Here is a 19,586-nt window from a genome sequence, read left to right on the forward strand (position 1 = left end):
CTCTTTTTCTTTAAGCTTAAAAACGTGTGGTTGTTGATGCTTTATTGTTATAATGATGTATAGGTTCATTCATATTAGCAACAGCATAGTTAGTTTTATTATAGAACACATCTCAGTCACCCAACAGTACTAGGGGTCAATACTGCCGCCGCTGCCACACTAGACTGCACCTCGCCGCAGCGGCAGATAGGTGGCGCTGCGCAGCTCTGAACGAGGCGAGGGGGGCGGAGCCACAGCGCCTCAGTAAAAGAGCCGCTCGCAGCCTCGCCAGGCATTCACTCTCACTCCGGGAGCGGGGTCTTGCACACGGAGGATACAGAGTCGTGCTGTGGCGGCATCTCTGAGCTCCCCTGTGTAACGATAGCATTTCCCAGCCGACACAAAGGGACTTGGGAGCACACAGAGAGCCCCCCCCGCAAAGGAGCTACCGAGAGTAGCCGGCAGCGCTATACTTTTGCCATGCAGTGAGACGGCACCGTTCAGGGAAAGCATCCAGCCTCCGCTAAGCGCCGCAACACAACAAGGACAAGCGCCGGGGCTGCGCCGGTCGGAGAGGTAAGGGGACGCATGGAGTACGAGTGCGGGCAGTATGAGCAGTGCGCCGTGTCAAGGGGCAGACGGGGCTGTCGAGTTGCCCCTCTGGCTCAAAGTAGCCCGCAAACGTGTTTCGGGGGGACTGACTTATCCCTCCTCGCTGTGAGGCGCAGTGATGTGCACTCGCGTCCAGTCCTGCTTCTGCGCAGGCGCCGGCCGTCCTCCCTAAACTTCCTGCTCTTGTGAAAGTGTGGTGGAGCGGAGGAGCCGCTGCGACGCGAAGGACAGGGATGCAGAAACGCTAGAGCCGCGCTGAGTGGCATCGACACAAAGTTGCAGGTGCAGATGGAGACTAGCATGCACGTAGTGAGATGTGGCCCAAGGCTGGGGGAACAGGTGGATCTGTTTGCTCGCAGATTGAGCTTTCAACTCCACAGGAGCATCCTGAGCTCGGGTGTGTGTCGCTGCGCGCTAGATGCACACGCCACAGTGTTCATAACGGGACAATCCGTCCTCCAAAACCTGCACCTACTACTATAATTCAGCCATGCATTAAAGCGTTATCTGACTTTATTGTTCTGTGCAATGTTCACGGGTCTTCATGTATTTTATTCATGTAAACATATTTAAACCTTCTATGTGATGTCAGTTCAGTTCAATTCGTGTTGGTAATGGATTGTTTTTCAATGCTTAATCGCTTGGAAATGCAATATTTTAAAATCTGGTTGATATTATTACCTAACACTACGTGCAGATTCCAACATCAGCAGTGTTAAAACCTGTGACGAATAATAAAGCAAACGCACACAGTGATTGATTTCCACTTTATTGTGATTTCGAGGTCTGTCTTTGGATACTATTCAGGGAAAATAGGTGACGAGTGTTTTTTTTTCATGTTAATAATGTATGAAAACGTGTACAGTGCGTGTACTTGAGTTCAACTATTTGCACAGATTGCAAAGTACAGTATTCACGTTTTCAAGAAGACAGCTTGGAGACAAAAGTTACGAATTATTCAGTTAAAGTAAAAGTGATATAACTAGTCAATACTGTAATGGCCAATGTAATACATGTTGCACTTTTGGATTACAGTGACGGCATAAAAATATCCCGACCTTAGTGCCATGTCAAATCAATACTGATGGAGCTTTTTGTTTTAGTGGTCTAGCGTTAATTGTTTTAATTGTCGGATGTCGCCTGAAATGAGTGATCGATAAATGACAGCGTTGAAAAATCATTTTAGTACTTTTAATTTAAAGTGTATATCCTGCTTAACCGTTGGAGTTGTTTTCAAAGCAATAGTGCATATCATCTTCAGCAGCCAAAGGAACAGGGTCATTTGCAGATTTGAAACCTTATTATCAGATCATGTGTGAAAGTACAAATGCACCTAGCTATACTTGTAACTTGCAATTCTGAATCTTGAAGAAAATAATGTTTCATATGTTTTCTTTATTGAGCAATCATTTTTTCTTGTCTTTATTTTTTTGTTTGTTTGTTTTGTTTTTAAAGATAGTTGTAATATCCTTGAGTTTTTTCCCCAAAGAAAATCTATGATCTACCAGAATGTGTCTGAGAAAGCAACACTTATTTTCTGTGCCAATATTTTGCAAGAATTCAAACTTCATACCCGGCTGTATGGAAGCCAAACTACCACTCACAGCTACTTGTTTGATTTATTATTCTGTTATTTATGATGAACCCTTTTATTATGTATTGTCACAGAAGTAAAATGGGATTTGAAATGATACACTTTTTTTTTTGTCTGTATTTAGCAATAACTTTATATTCAGAGAAGGACTCTGCAACTTATTATACAGTAAAACTTGTTTATCATTTGTGTGTATTACGTATGTGTGTGTGATTAAATGGTCATTCAAAATTGAGGCAACATTTGAGTATCTTGACTGTAATGTGTAAAGTTCCACTTCATATCTAATGTGAATGCAGTATAAATGGGTTAATATCAGTTGATTTTGGGGGCTGTGAATAAACTCTTAATGCCAGCTAGTCATTTGATAGATGTGTATCAATCTTTCTGATTCTGTGCCACAGTTATGACAAATTTTATGATGTGTGCATTAGAAAGGTTGAATAATAACCCACTGTTTTTTCATTTCATGTCTTCCATTAAACCATCACTGAAGGCACTCTGCATTGTACTGTCTGGATAATGCAGTGTTTATTTATTCAAAACTCCCATCTCTAGGATTTGTATGTGGATTGATATTTGTATGTGTGACAGAATTACATGAAACCAGGCTTGATGTATTGGCTTTATTAACCAGCTAAATGTTTCCTTTTCCCCTTAAGTCTCATTTCGCGACTTCATTATGTAGTCCACAAAAAATAAAGACGAGTTTAAAAATGGATGAATGTACAGTATTTCAGTTGTGGACTAGTGCACTGAGCAATTGGTTGCAGGGGGGTAGCTGTAATGAAGGCATAGTGAAGTGCTGATGCAATGTTTTCAAAGGTCTAATGCACCACAGATTGTTTATTAAGATAAAGACACGTTCCTTTTAAGTAGAAGGGAAGGTTTATACAAGCTTAAAAGGAATATGGTTTAGTTTAAGATCTCTTGTGGCTTGACAAATTTACATTCGAGAGAGTTTAGCACTCCTTGTTGTGAAGGGAATCGGAGAATGGATGGTTGTTAAAATTAAAGAACAATTTGCATTATGGGTTCCCAGTATAGTAAGTAAGGTAGTTTGGAAAACCAACATATGCCTTTGTCTGTAACCCTTTAATTAGTGGTTGCTACATTATAGCGGGTTTATTTCCCTCTTAGCCCTGGCAGTTTAGAAAACGCATTTAGCAGGAAACTGACTGGGATCAAGGGTGAAATATAGTCTACATCTATCCTGTTAGAACTGCAAATCCTGATACTTATATATTGGTCATAATAAAGCCCCTTACTGACAGATGTGAAAGCAACAGGTGTGACCTTACATTTGATATCCTGTCAAAATTACCTACTAGCACACGGAAGATGTCTCTGATTTAAGTATATCTATATTGGTTGTGATAAGGGTTAGGTATAAAAATAGGCAAAAACTAAGAAACCTAACCTTAGAAAACCTAAATGTTTTTTAAACTCCTTGTATAATCCATCTTGCATTACCACGGATGTAAATAGTTTTGCCCAAGCCGTTAACTGAGATGATTAAAGCTGCCGTTGCTGAAATTTCATCAGCATCTAAAACTCTTCAAAACAATGAGGTCAAAGGAAAGGCTGATACCAGTACTTTAGCTTTGTTGTACTATTAAAAACTACTAAGAAAAAACTAAAACTTTACTAATTCATACATGACCATAAAAGACAGAAGATGAGACATTTCTGTGACCGTTCAGTTATATCTTTATTCTTACATTCAAGACTGCACAAACAAATGGAACAGAAATGATGGTAATCAAAGGTATGGAACAGAACTTGAGAATGTAGATGAGTAGCTTTCAGTTGGACAGAAACCACTTTAACTTGTTTGTAATGATTTATGCTGTCACTTTCGCCTACCATTTTATTTTGACCCAGTGCTTATGCAACATGTGAAGAAGCGATTTGTTTAGGGGTAGCTAAAGCAGTTTTTCCACCACAACAGTAGGATATAAGATTTGCAGGACCGTTCTCCCAAAAGCTGATTGAGCATTTGATGGCAACCAAGGTAGACTAACAACAAAAGGAAAGATGAGCTAGCCATCTACCTTGGTGAGCTGACCTTAGAAGTAAATGAGTGCAAGAATACAGGGTTACAATGGTTTTCTTCTTTGGTTTTGGTGTTTAGCACTGTTTTGCCTGCGATATTTATTGTAGTATTGTATTTTTTTTTGTCTTCAGTAGTAGAGTGTAAAAACCATTGGCACAGGTATTTGAAAACAATACAGAAGGCAGAATCTCTGAATGTTTGTGTTTACTTGCAGTCTATTGAAAAGCATTAACATTTAATCATGCTTCCTGTTGACTAACAGCTCCTTATTGAAGCAATGTGGAGTACTACTGCCGGTGGTATGTTTCTGCATAATTGAAGCGGTATTGTTTAAGTATTAGATTGATTCACAGTCTAGGTTAATTGTTTAACCAAGTTTTTACTGTGATTATTATACAATTAAACAGAAATGTACATGGCTATTCCAAAATATTCTGTACTAATGTATTCCATCTTTGCATGAAGGGGTCTTTCATGTGCCTGTCACTAATCCGTTTTCAGTTAAGAAGAAATAATGGTTTCTACCCAAGGTTGAGGGAAATTATGGCTGACAGTTAAATCTGAATATGCTCATTTAATGTGTCTTCCAGCGCTTCAGGCCACATATGCAGATGTCTTCTTTATTCAGTACCTTTTAAAACTGTGGTCTGCAATGTGGCTGAAATTCCACACGAGACGGGGGCTGCGCTGACATCAATTAATCTTCCCTCTAGAGCACTATGCAGGCTCGCTCACCTGCTTCTTCATATAGCCCAAATAACAGGAATGAAACCAATGCATACCTTTTATAAAATGTCCCAGAATGTCCTCTGCCTACACTTTGGTGTATACATGAGTCGGATATGGTTTTCCGTTTCTTTCTTCACAAGTAAGCTTTGCCTTTTTTTTAATCGCTCTTGCAGCTGGTTTTCAGACCTCGATAAGCACAATTCTTTGAAGACCCTACCTAAAACAGTGCTAATCTTGGTCTGTGAATCCTGCCCTTTATGATGTTCTGTAGATCATTTCTAGTGGGAAGTTCACTTTTATTATTTTCCGAATCCGTGTTACTTGCATGTGCTGTAATATTGTGAGCATTTTTTTTAAATTCTCTGCATGTTAAGAGTGACTAATTCAAGTAACAATTGTGTGTGAAAAGAAAAGAAATGTGGATTTAAAATGACCAGCACAGCACTAATAGTTTGAAATTGAAGTAAATGTTTTAATTTAATAAAAACTGTATATATATTTTTTTTCATTCGGCTTCATACCTGTGTGTGTATAATATGCTCTCTTATTAATACCCTTAGAGAACCACTGATTCTTTGATCAGCAGCTCTACTGAAATATCACAGTTTTTCAACTGATCTGTATCACTTACTGTTCCATCTTACTTCTGATTACCTGTCTAATCAGCAGGATGGCCTTAAATTATTAACTAATGAATAATTTAACTTCAGTCAGCACTAGAAAAAGATATCACTGCACTGTAGTTTTAAGAAAAAACACATTTGGAAATTGTTATAGAAGTGACTGTAAGGGTTAATTTTAATATTTCTTCACTGTGATGTATTGTAATTATCTGTGCTGCCACTGCCGTGTGGTGCGGACATGTCTTTTAAGTAACATTACTTGTATCTGGAAGATAATGACATTTCCTTGTTTTGAACATATTCTTATGTCTAGCATTATGCATAGTTTATAATATGTTAACATTTTCCATAGGAAAGAATGTGCCTGCTCATTCTCCGATTGTCCTTTTGAGTCTGATCTTGCATGCATGCTGTCATCTTGTGAGTACATCATGAAATAAAAGTAGCTGATTGCTTAGCCCTACTTGCCCTCATTAAAATGTGCTCTGTGTATTTAGTTTAGGTCTGTTGCTAATGGGTTTCAAGGTTTGAAGAGAGTTGTGCCAAGAAGGGCGTCAAAATTAGATTTTCACAAATTGACACCGAGTACCCATGGTTTACCTTGCTTCTCTTGTCCAGCAGGGTTCGATCTTAGCGCTAGTTTGGTAGTCCGAGACTAGCTAAAAGCCCCTTGGACTGGCTGACCTGTCAACCACCTAGTCTGGCTGGGCCAGCTGAGATAACTAAGGCTGGTTCTTTCCGTGCTCAGCATGATAAATAACACTTGCCTGCTAAATCACGTCATCCGCCATCTTAGATTTGCATTTGAAAGCTGATTTACACTTCTGCGTCTGCGTCTCTGCGTACGTGTGCGGGTGTCATATGCAGACGTTCACATAGGTGTCTGCCAACATACTTGCACATAAGGTTGAAGGGTGGATAGGGGGCAGAAACCCATTGTCTATGGTGCACCTGCGATTTGTATGGATGTAAATTAACACATACTGTTAATGACATGTTACAGAAACTACACACACATACAAATTGCATCCTGTATGTGCAGATCTATATTGTCTTGCTGTAGTTGGCTAGAGACTTAACACTAGAACATACATACACCCATCTCTGCATATGTGATTTCTCCTGCATATCCGTTCTTGTATGTTACTAAATATTTTAATTAAATACATATATGACGTTTCAGCTGTTAAACTCCTCAAAATGAATGAGTTATAAATATGTTCTTCTCTAACCCCCAGACCCGCAGTTCATGTGATAGGCTATAGCCCACTGAATATATTAAATATAGCCGAAAATATGGGCTTTGTAATCAAATTAGTAATTGTGAAAGATTTATAATAATGTTGATTGGTGAAACGCGCTATTTTCTACACATCATATTAATTATTATCATTATGTATTGTATTAGATTTGCATCCGATATAGCGCTCATCTAATTGGCTCAGCAAGTTTCTAACTTTTTCCTTTGGAATTCAATCCTTCCATGTTAAATGTATGTATCTTGTTAAAAAAAAAAAAAAAAAAAAAGACTTGATTACTGAAAATATTGAAGTAAAAACTTACTTGCTTGCAAAGCTTTAAAATTGACCAGACTCAGTTTTGTTCATCTTACCTGTCAAAGCTCCCTCCCTCTTAAGAACCAAACTGATTTCAACAAAAGTTATAACATTTTGCAATTTTTGGATTTTCATTTAATCTAAAATCATTGTTATCAAATGATATCAGTTTGATTCCTTCCAAGACTTGGGACTGGCAAATGCATGTAACTGTCTTTGAACAAAAATGTGAAAGTTCATACAAAATTTCACATTCCACCACCAATGTCCAGAAGAAGAAAAAATACAAGATTAATAAAAACTAAAAGGCACTGAGAAAAAAATGCATTTAACTGTTTTAGCTTTTACATGCCCGTTGGTGGGTTAAGCTCGGGTAAGAAGATACAGCAGGGCTTGGGTGCTACGTGCAGGACTTGAGTGCCACTACAAATCTACAGGCAGTGCATGCAGGGTAACTTCTGGACACCTACAACTAAGAACATGCAGATAACAGCATTGAGCACACACATTACTATACATTTTACAAGGCACAAGAAGCAGTTCCCAGGAACTTTTTTTTTTTTTTTTTTTCAATAAATTCACCATTTATTTACAAATGCAACATGGACTAGCTGAAAGTACTGGGGACTAGCTGAAGCTTGGCCCAGGTAGTCCTGCTGACCAGCTGAAAAAATTAAGATCAATCCCTGTCCAGGATATTGATTTTTACATTTGAGATTTGTACTTGCATTTCTAAAACTGTATTTTAGTTCTGGGCAATACATTTTCCAGAGCAAATCGAAAAATAAATGTTATAAAATCATTAATATCTTGATCATAGTTCCCCAATGAAAACTCCTTCTTGGGGAAACCTGATGCATTCTAATTGAGTAACTAATTAACTGGAAATGTGTAACAACATAACCAGTAAAAACAAAATCCCTCGCAGTGCCTAGTGATGGTATGGTCAGAGTGGATAAATTGACAATGTAGTGCCTTTGATCTTATTTACCCTATATTTTTGCTTTGTAATGTCAAGTAAAGTGCCAACGTGAAAATCTGTACTGTGCAAAGTGTGTATTCCCAATAGACACTCCAAGGTACAGTGGTGCATTCTGTTTGTCTCAGAGTGTGTCACTAAAAAATACCTTGCTGACTGACGGGCCTTTTAAACGACTGGCTTATATCAGTGATATCTCAAACCCCTTAAAAGAAGAAGAAGAAAAAAACAACAACAAAAAAACCGAAACATAGTTTATTATTGACATATTCTCTGGGTGCTAGAATTCTTAAGGTTTTAATGCTAATACTATCCTAATACTTTTGATTTTTAGCTTTTCAGTCATAGCATGTAACATTCTATGCTATAACTGAAGACTTTTATATTTAGCGGTCTATATAAACATTCTTGGCACTTTTCTTCACTCTTTTCTACAATCAATTATTTAAGATGATTAAGAAAACTACCAAACAGGAATGCCTGCATGTTTGCAGTAATAGCTCTGTATTACTAAACTTCTGCTTGCGATAGATTATTCAGTTAGTCCATAATTCAAGTAATAAGTTTATCAGCACGAAGAAGTATGGTTATTGGCTGTTGCCTTTCATTTGTGCTTCATCATAGAAGTATATTCTTCCATTTATAGTCCAACTGTGGTTTGTGGGTTATTTCTAAGGGATGCATCAATAATTGCTAACATTTTTCATATTTTTTTTGTATTCAAATTTGTTACAATATCAGCCCTCAGAAATCGTCTACTACATACATGAAATCATACACCATAATATCGTATACAACATAAATTACTGGCAAGGTATAACCATTTACTTTCCTTTGTGTTCATTTTCAGGAAAGAAGGTCTCAGGTTTCTGTCACTGTTTCACTGTTTAACGTTTATGCAGAAATACAGGACTTAAAGCAGATAGTATAAGCATCTTAAAGATATCAGCAACTAATAGTGGGAAAACCTTGTCTATTACTATAGGCTCAGAAAGTGATAATTGGAAATAAACAGTTGCAACAAGAGAGGCAAACAAATTAAAATCAAGAAACTGGCATTGAAACTCTGGAGAATTAATTCCACACAGTTGGTATAGGTGAGCTTCCAAGTTGCAGAATCTGTAGTATGTGGAGTGTGTCTAGCACCTTTGTGTGTACCTTTTTAAAGGGAGCCGTTTGTACATGGTAATGGCTGAAGGTTCTAAAAATCTCTAGAAATGAGAGCAGTTCTGGAGCTTTTTCATCACTTCAGGCTGTATATCCAGTGCTATATCTGGTGCAAGACAGGCGATGGTCATGTCGAGAAGAATGTCCTACCCACTGTGAAGCATGGATGTCTATTATGCTTTGGCTACAGAGTAATCGCCTTATCACTTGGCTGTTGATCCCCAATTAGATTGTTCAAATCAGTGTTCTGTCTTTTGTTCTAATCCTACTACCAGTGCAAAATACAGGACCCTTGGTATCTTGGATTGCTCAAGAGCATACTATTAATACCAGCACATTTCCTATTAATACATGGGCCTTCATGTTTACTACACATTTTCTGAGCTTTTTTTTTTTTTGTAAGGGAAAATTTAATAATGAGATCCCACAGTCAAGGTTGCATATGTTGTAGCTCATCTATTTTTTTAAATTCACATGCTAGGCAATATAGTGACATGATTTGTCCCTTATTTATTTCTATATTATCAATAGTGGTTTAATTTATTAAATTTAGAAACAATCTTGAATGCTTGAAGAATCCCATCTTATTTTTTTCTGTAATACATTATCCTCACCAAGGTAGAAGTTTTTGTTATTTTCAAGCTGAATCTTCAAAACTGTTCCAGACTGATAATTATATGAAATATTTGTTTCCGTTTGTGATATAAATGTGCTTGGGGGCTCTTGTCTTTGTTGATGCCGTGCATAGAGCACCTGCTTATTTCCAGGTGGGTTCCTTGATTGAATGATAGTCACTACCAGAACACTAATACAATGTTCAGTAATAGAACCTACATATTCTGTAGCATGATGTTGCTTGTGTGGGTTCATTTACACTTACTAATTTTAATATGTTTCTCATTGATTATATACTGTTGTTTTGACTTTTGATGGACTATGGACATATCTGTACTATATACAGTGAGGGACAAAAGTATTTGATCTCCTGCTGATTTTGTACGTTTGCCCACTGACAAAGAAATGATCCGTCTATAATTTTAATGGTAGGTGTATTTTAACAGTGAGAGACAGAATAACAACAAAAAAATCCAGAAAAACGCATTTCAAAAAAGTTATAAATTGATTTGCATGTTAATGAGGGAAATAAGTATTTGACCCCTTCGACTTAGTACTTGGTGGCAAAACCCTTGTTGGCAATCACAGAGGTCAGACGTTTCCTGTAGTTGGCCACCAGGTTTGCACACATCTCAGGAGGGATTTTGTCCCACTCCTCTTTGCAGATCCTCTCCAAGTCATTAAGGTTTCGAGGCTGACGTTTGGCAACTCGAACCTTCAGCTCCCTCCACAGATTTTCTATGGGATTAAGGTCTGGAGACTGGCTAGGCCACTCCAGGACCTTAATGTGGTTCTTCTTAACCACTCCTTTGTTGCCTTGGCTGTGTGTTTTGGGTCATTGTCATGCTGGAATACCCATCCACGACCCATTTTCAATGCCCTGGCTGAGGGAAGGAGGTTCTCACCCAAGATTTGACGGTACATGACCCCGTCCATCGTCCCTTTGATGCGGTGCAGTTGTCCTGTCCCCTTAGCAGAAAAACACCCCCAAAGCATAATGTTTCCACCTCCATGTTTGACGGTGGGGATGGTGTTCTTGGGGTCATTCCTCCTCCTCCAAACACGGCGAGTTGAGTTGATGCCAAAGAGCTCGATTTTGGTCTCATCTGACCACAACACTTTCACCCAGTTCTCCTCTGAATCATTCAGATGTTCATTGGCAAACTTCAGACTGGCCTGTACATGTGCTTTCTTGAGCAGGGGGACCTTGCGGGCGCCGCAGGATTTCAGTCCTTCACGGCGTAGTGTGTTACCAATTGTTTTCTTGGTGACGATGGTCCCAGCTGCCTTGAGATCATTAACAAGATCCTCCCGTGTAGTTCTGGGCTGATTCCTCACCGTTCTCATGATCATTGAAACTCCACGAGGTGAGATCTTGCATGGAGCCCCAGACCGAGGGAGACTGACAGTTATTTTGTGTTTCTTCCATTTGCGAATAATCGCACCAACTGTTGTCACCTTCGCACCAAGCTGCTTGGCGATGGTCTTGTAGCCCATTCCAGCCTTGTGTAGGTCTACAATCTTGTCCCTGACATCCTTGGACAGCTCTTTGGTCTTGGCCATGGTGGAGAGTTTGGAATCTGATTGATTGATTGCTTCTGTGGACAGGTGTCTTTTATACAGGTAACGAGCTGAGATTAGGAGCACTCCCTTTAAGAGAGTGCTCCTAATCTCAGCTCGTTACCTGTATAAAAGACACCTGGGAGTCAGAAATCTTGCTGATTGATAGGGGATCAAATACTTATTTCCCTCATTAACATGCAAATCAATGTATAACTTTTTTGAAATGTGTTTTTCTGGATTTTTTTGTTGTTATTCTGTCTCTCACTGTTAAAATACACCTACCATTAAAATTATAGACTGGTCATTTCTTTGTCAGTGGGCAAACGTACAAAATCAGCAGGGGATCAAATACTTTTGTCCCTCACTGTATATGCAAGTGTTTTTGATGACTTAAATTATAATTAACTTAATTATTAAGATGAAAAATGAATCTCATTCGGGACTCGGTGAATAGCTCTTGAAAACACATTTAATTATCTATTTTGAAGATATTTGTTTAAAACTCACAAAAACGAAAATACAGCTGCTAAGTTAAAGCAATTTTATCTGTATAATTTCTAATTAAGATTTTATTAGTTAAGCTGTGAGTGTTGTTCATTTTCTCATCCTGAAATTAGAGAGAAGAAATAAAGGAGGCCCCAAACATTTTCCCCCAATGTGCGATAGAATAGACTAAATAGGCTAACTTTTGCTGAGTGCAGTGACATTTGAAAGCTTGATAGTGGTGAATGTTATAAGGATTTGATGTTAAAATACATATTTAAAAAAAAATCTATTTATTTTATCTTAATCATTGTGGTAACCATCATTTATAATGATTTGCATAATAAAACTGCCAGGCTGTTCCAGTAGGTACCACTGAGACATTCACGCAAAGCTTCAGTGCACACATGCAAATTGTTTATGGCCATTTTTGTAATTTGCTATTCTGCAGTGGGCAGGTTAACATTGAAGACCATTGATGTGATGTGAAATGATGCACGTATACCTTTCGATTGGTAGGGGTGGTTGTGGAAAAGCTGTTTGTTGATTATATAAGTGGCCATAGGGATTTATGGAGTTGAATTCCATTTATGTACGTTTTATGAGTAAAAAGATGGAAGATCAGGTTTATTGTATTAAGTGCACATATTTGACAAATTCTTCTGAGGATTATTATTCACAACTATAGTAGCAGCTTCACGCATTATGCATATGTTATCTGAAATGAGTAGGGAAGGAACATAGTTATATATAGTTATATATATAATTTCAGACAGACGAGTTCATAGCGAAATTTATTGTAGTAGGTTGCCAAAAGAACTAATTTTGAAACATTTACTTTTAAACATCCCTTGATTAACACTGTCTATACTTTAAATATTAAAAACGTTAATGGAAGAACTGTTTCGTTTTTAAAACAAAAACCGAAAACAACACTGCGAGCGATAGAGCTGTGGGTCTATTTTATTCTTTATGCTTTACGTGATTGGAGTTTATGGACGCATTTATTAAACCAGTCCTTCATGTTTTAGTGGGAAACCCAGATCTACTGTATTTATTTATTAATTCATTTAACTTGTAAGTGGACACGCGTAACTCGTGTTCGCCTTCACACTGACTGTCTCTGCGGATTGTCCTGCACACCATTCACACAACACAGCCTGAAACGCCTTGCAGTTGTTCATAAAAATATTGATAAAATCGGCTTCTACAATCAGATTTATTATCCTTCAGTTTATTTTTAACTAGTCACGGCACTGCACCGGTTCTGTGAAATCCAAGTTTTTTATGCACTCGGATATTAACTAAGCCGTCATTGTTTCTGTATGTGGATTTCAATCCGTGCTGCTAATAAAATGCAAATACTGTTAATTTCTGTTCTGTAAAGAATAACTTCTCCCAGGGAGTTTTTTTTATAAACTAAATAATACTATAGCATCATTTTGACTGCTGAAGACAGGAGAGATGAACTCAGTGGGGCACAAATTAAGTTCATTATTCTCCATATGGTAAGTCTTTGGAATACAACAGATGCTTTCATGCAGCATAAGTATTCTGAAGACTAACTCGCATTATTGAAATCATCAATCACTATAATAATTTTGGGGTACGTCCATGTGTATAAATTAAATTGGGACAAGTTTAATATGTCACACCCCTGAAACTCCCCCAGTTGTCTGATGGTATCCCTTTTTTTCGGTAATGGATTTGATTTTTTTTTTTTTTTAAACTCCCTTGATCAAATAAAATAGTAAATGAACGCACATTGCAAAATTATAGAATGCATAAGAACTGCTATAAAATCCAGCTTCTATAAATGTAGATTAATTTCTTGAAACACAGGGGAAGTGACCCAATTAAGCCCACCAAAATCTAAGTTTTACATGTTTTCTTACAGATATGTGAATTGCTTCCCAATAAACTGGGTATTAAAGGTTAATCTCTAAACACTTGTTCTAGATTTGTCCTAAATGTACCAAATTTAAATTAATAGCAAAAGTGAAAAGTCTGGGGTGGACTTCTAAGGTACATATGTACCCTTTAAGCCATTTGTCTCAGATAAGCCCACAAGGGTTTTAAAAGTAAATTCTTCAAATTGTATTGATTAAGCACTATTATTATTTAATTGATTATGTTCTCTGTCTTAAGAGCCATGGAAAGCACATCTAGTTTTGTAGGGAATTCCTCCTTTCAAATTATGTCCCCGCTAACACGGGAATGGCAGTGCAGTTCTTTCCTCCATTACCTTTTGACTAGGGATGCACCAATCGATCGGCCACCGATCACTATTGGGCCGAAATGGCAAAAAAATACAATATATCGGCTATTGGCTGATTTCTTTAAAATGGATATTTCCGTCTTATGCTGCTGCTTTTATTGTGTCTAACTAAGCATCCGATTTGTTCAACATTTGTACCTTTAACAAAATATGAATCGCGCACGTAAACTGCAATGCAGTTCCCCCCCCAACCTGCTCTTGTTCTATAGGTCAATAAATAATGGTAAAATATTGGTATCGGTATCGGCCAATCATGTTATATCAATATCTGATATCGGCTCAGAATTTTCATATTGGTGCATCCTTCCTTTTGACTTCACCAAACACTGTCTTGTCCAGTGGCTGGAGGATGTGGGTGAGGTGAGATGGGAGCCAGAGAAGCACAACCCCGTTTTCTCTGATTTTGGTCGCAAGTGCCAGGGAAATATCTGAGGCATGACTGTCAAAAATTTAAACTCTTGGCAGTCCCATGTCAGAGATCTTTGGCAAAAACAGCTTCTCAAAATACTCTACTCTAAGAATACTAAATTATTCTTCTCTGTCCATCCATGATCCACACGAAATTCGCAGCAAGCTTTCATCATGTTATTGCAGTCCCTATAATTTTTTCTCTGCCTACCCATTTTGTCCCCATAATGAAAATAAGGTAAGTAAAGTTCAATTAAAGTAATAATTAATTTAAGGCTTTTTTTATTTTTATGAGGTACAGTGGGTTCTGGGCTTAGTGGACTTAATAGCAACAGTGGTCCATGGGAAATTAACTTTTTTTTTTTTTTTGGAAGAGTTAATGTAAACATATAATCTTGTACAAAATAATGTATTTATTATAAAACTTAGACTATGTATGTGACTTCTAAAAATGCTGCTGCACAGTGTCAGCACAGAGCCATACATAACTCAAGAACAAAACCTGTGATTGGCTCCAAATAAAAAGTAACATGATGGTAACAACTTTGTGCATTTGTTGTTAAACAGATCATCATTCTAATATGTCCTGTCTTTTTTCTATTTAAAAATGAAACAGAAAGTGGGCTTATATGGTCAGTGGGCTTAATTGGGTCACTTCCCCCTAATGTTACTCTACACTAAACGCTACATTCTGTATGGAGACGTAGAAGAGTTGCAATAAGAGAAAGCAGTATGCATGTTTATTTGTGTGCTTATTTATTCTTTTAATTTTGGTTTTCTGTTCACAAAGATGATAAATCATTGGCATTTTCTCTAAGTCCTTATCTGTAAGATGTCTACTAAAATTTTCAATTTTGTCTCATGTATAGAAAAATATTTAGCATGGATTAGACCACAATTTAGTTTAGGTCTTCGAAAAGTTATTTGGAGATTAGGACATCAAAATAATCCATAGAATGGGGTTTGCAGATTGGGGTCTTCCAGTCCATGCCTTTGGAGGAGATTGATCCATCAAGAACTTTTAATTAATGAATTGTCTCTGCTGCTGAAGCTCACTTAAATAATTAAGCAGTAGTTGGAACAAAGATTTGCAAAGCAACGGCATGAAATAGCCAAGGTTGTCTACCCCTGCCACGGAATAACATTTCAAAATGTGAACAATACATTGGTTCAGTGTAGCGCAGTCTGCTTATTATAATGCAGGAGAATGCCTTCTCAGAAATTCTTCTGTGGTTTCCGATTGAAGTTTATGCTTACTGGCACTTTTTGTAAAGGTTTGTGCACAGTATTTTCTGTATTGTCTTAGTGTTTCTGTAATGCAAATTTTACATGGAACAGTTGTTCCTTTGTTGTGTATTGTGTGTCTCGGTGCGAGTCACTGATGAAGTTCATAATGCTTAGAAAATTTGGGATAATGTATCCTTTTAATACAATTAATTTTTTTGTATGTGCAGTGCTTTACCTGGCAAGCTGTGTTCACTAAAATTAAATGGAAATCTCCAGTGCTTCAGGGTTCACGAGTGAAAATGAGCAACATGCAAGACAGCTGTCTCCTAGACGCATTCATACTGACTGCAGCCTGAAGTGTAGGCCTAATTATTTTCATTTTTTTAGAATTTTAACTTTAACTAAGTGCTATGCATTTGTACAGCAATTAAAACATGAGACTGATATGACTTGAAATTGAAAGCTTTTAACATACCATCCCCCTCCCCCCTACCTTTCCAATAATTAAATGAATGGTAAAATCCATGTTTTACAGTAAATATTTTGTTACAGGTCGTTGATTAAACAAGAAATGGAAAATCTGTATTTCTTTATAAAATGCCCCTGAGTAATGCTTTGTTTTTCTTTGCATCTCTCTCCTCCTGGGATCCTCAGCATCATTTCAAACACCTGGACTTTTGTTTTCTCAGCCAGAATGGTGTGATTAGACTGATCGGTGCCAGATGTTATCGCATCCATACTTTGGTATAGAACATTTTGTCCTAAATTTAGGATTTTGAATTATCAATAGTTTAAGTAATTCAGACATCTAGCCTAAACATTTAATGGTTTTTTTTCCTTCTGATGAATGTAAACTGTTGTGGCTTTTTGTAATGGATAAAAGTGCTACAGCATGTGCAACAATTCATGGAGAGAGAGGCCATTTTAAACGGGTTAAATGAACGCTCCAGGCACTTTTACATTTCTCCTTTGTCCCACTTTTGTGAGACCTCAAAAATAAAAATACAAAGGGACACCAGTTTGAATTTGCACACCTTACAGCCTCATTGTCAGGGGTGACTGTTTCTTACATGCTTCTTAGCAGCTGCTGCTTCAGTATATTAGTGTGACGGAAGATGGGTAACCTTTAGGTGATGCGATTTCACCAAAGCTGCATGCTTTGCATGCAGATTTGTGTATCAACCAGATGAGAAACTGCATTTCTTACTCAGAAAATTCAGATTTTTACTTTTTATCTGAATATTTCTCTCTAGGATATTAAGGATTTAAATAAAACATGTCAGATGGTAGTGCCATTTATTTATTTACTTTTTTCTCTTCCCCATGCCATTTTGCCATTTTATTCTGCTTAAATTAATTTCATCCATTCAGAACTTAATGATTTTGTTTTACTTTGTGGCCTCAAGTCCCTGGACGATTCATTTTCACTGCCAAATGTTTTTGACGTTAAAATGAGAACTTCACCGAAATTAATGTTTATAGTTGTAGTTCCATTTTATTCTCTGATGCTCACATTTAAACTCTTATCTGTTAATTGCACTGGCATATATTTGATTGGTCTAAACAGTGGGACATCTGCATACAGCCCTTTCTAAACTTGCTGCAATTTTTTTATTTTTTATTTTCTTTGTTCTATTATTAGAGGGTAATCAGACCCCCACTGTGAGATTTAAAATCCCCGCAGATTAATATGCACTGAAAGGTCAGCAATATTTAGATCACTTGCTGCTCATCTTATTAAGGTAAAGCCAGAGCAATATTGTCTTTACTATGCTTTACCATACCTCTTTGTGACCATGGTTGCTCGTTCTTCTCAGCAGAGAGAATGCATAATGGTTTTCTTCCATTTGCCATGCATTTAAAGCAGTATACCCATTTTAAAATGGGTATCATTATAGGGATAATATGTAAATCTGATAAGTATCTATTGTGTGGAAACAATGAAAGCAGACCTTGATTCACAGGGGATGTTAGTTATAATTAATTCCCCCTGTTTGTAGCTTGTACTTAAAACCTGCAATATGACTTCTACTGCATATTTAGAATTCAAATTTTAAAGCCTCCATAAATTTAATTAAAAAGCTTCTATTCAGAGTGCCTTTTGGATACATTAAGCAGAGTTAATTCACTTTTTGTTAGTCCTTGTTTTTATATTTGCACATCTTGATGGATAGAAAAGCTTGCAATGTTAAAATTTAAAATGGAAACCATACCAAGGTTTACAAAATATATCTAGAAACATTTTTTTTTTTTAATATTAATTTATGTTCTTCAATTATTGCCTTTTTTCTGCCAGACCATTACAGACTATTACCGACGCTCTGTGGCTGAAGATTTTATACAATACACGAACAGTCAGATGTCAATTTTTATTTTTTATTTATTGAATTCATTGCAGTGATTTGATTCACAACTTGATTTCAGACTCAAACCAGTTTAAGTGCTTCTTATTCACCCATTCATTTTTGGAGACCAATGTAGATATTATAGCTATGCATAGAAACTAGATCTGAACTCAAGAAATGGCTTGTTAACGAGGAGAAACTGCATGCTCTGCCAAGTTTTCATGTTAACTGTACATTTTACATAACTAACATTTGAGTTAGATTACATTTATATTCAAATTGCCAATAAGTGGTGTTTAGAATTTACATCACCTTACCGTTAACCAAATTGAGAAACCCCAAACATTTCCTCTAGTCTCCTTACTGTACATCTGTGATGTACAGCATTTTTATTCAGGGTTTAGGCCTACATTAGATAATTTGCTTTGATTTTACTTTGATACCACATTCACTTATTTACAGTGTAGCACTGTCCAGTTTCACAGTGCAGTGTAGTTTGTGGTATTCACATTCTTATGTCTAATGCTGTTATTTTTAAGATGTCCACTTGCATCCATGCCTGGTGTGTCCTAGAGGCTGCTGTCCATCTCGCAGCTGCTGGAGAGACACCAGCTACAGCCTCTTCCATTACCTCATGGTATGGAGAAAGGCCATTGGCTAGGAGCTGCGAGAAACATCCAACAAATGGCAGCCTCGAGGACCCCCCAACTCTGTAAGAAAGACATTGACATCTTGGAAAATAATTGCAGTAGACTTATAAATTAAGTTTAAAATGCACCCAGATGTGAATTATGAAATGTATATATTACAGCTAAACCAATGTGTAGGGAGGTCAAAAGTTTAAAGCTTTCCTCTTTTTGGGATCCTACTATTTATCATTTTTTGTCAATCATATTCAAATGTAATTGTTTATTAAGTGTTAACTTTAGAAAAGTGAAATGCCAGTAAAATCATGTTCACATTGACAGAATTTAGAAGTAGGAATATTAATATAAAACATGTGTAAATTAGAGATGTATCTGCATGAAGTCCTTAAAATGTCCACACAGGGATTCCTCTTTCAAAAGGCATGTTTTTTTAATTATGCAACAATGTTGAACCAGAATTTCTGCTTCAAAAATAAAGTGCATACTTAATCAGAATAATTGTGTAAATGTTTTGGTTTTTGAATTTGCAAAGAGCTTTATAGAGGATTCAGACCTATAAATACTGTACCAGCTGTTATTTTTAAATTGACTTTGAACCTGTTTATTGCAGTAGTTAATTTTACAATTTTTGTATTACTGTTGGATGAAAGCTTTTTCTCAAACTAAAGGTTTCTAAACTCAAGGCATATATTGGAGGCAGAGTATAATTTTAGTTTTGTTTGTTT

At 37.0% G+C, this 19,586-nt stretch overlaps 1 protein-coding gene across 1 annotated transcript in view; it reads left to right on the forward strand.

Moving 5' to 3' along the window:
- The first annotated feature begins 278 nt into the window (after positions 1-278).
- Positions 279-19,586, forward strand: part of klhl29 (kelch like family member 29) — a 202,132-nt gene continuing 182,824 nt past the window's right edge. The window contains exon 1 of the mRNA XM_066704121.1: positions 279-555. The gene's annotated coding sequence lies outside the window, so the exon portion shown is untranslated. The remainder of the gene's footprint in view (positions 556-19,586) is intronic.

This window comes from Amia ocellicauda, chromosome 1, assembly GCF_036373705.1.
Source record: "Amia ocellicauda isolate fAmiCal2 chromosome 1, fAmiCal2.hap1, whole genome shotgun sequence".
Taxonomy (NCBI): domain Eukaryota; kingdom Metazoa; phylum Chordata; class Actinopteri; order Amiiformes; family Amiidae; genus Amia; species Amia ocellicauda.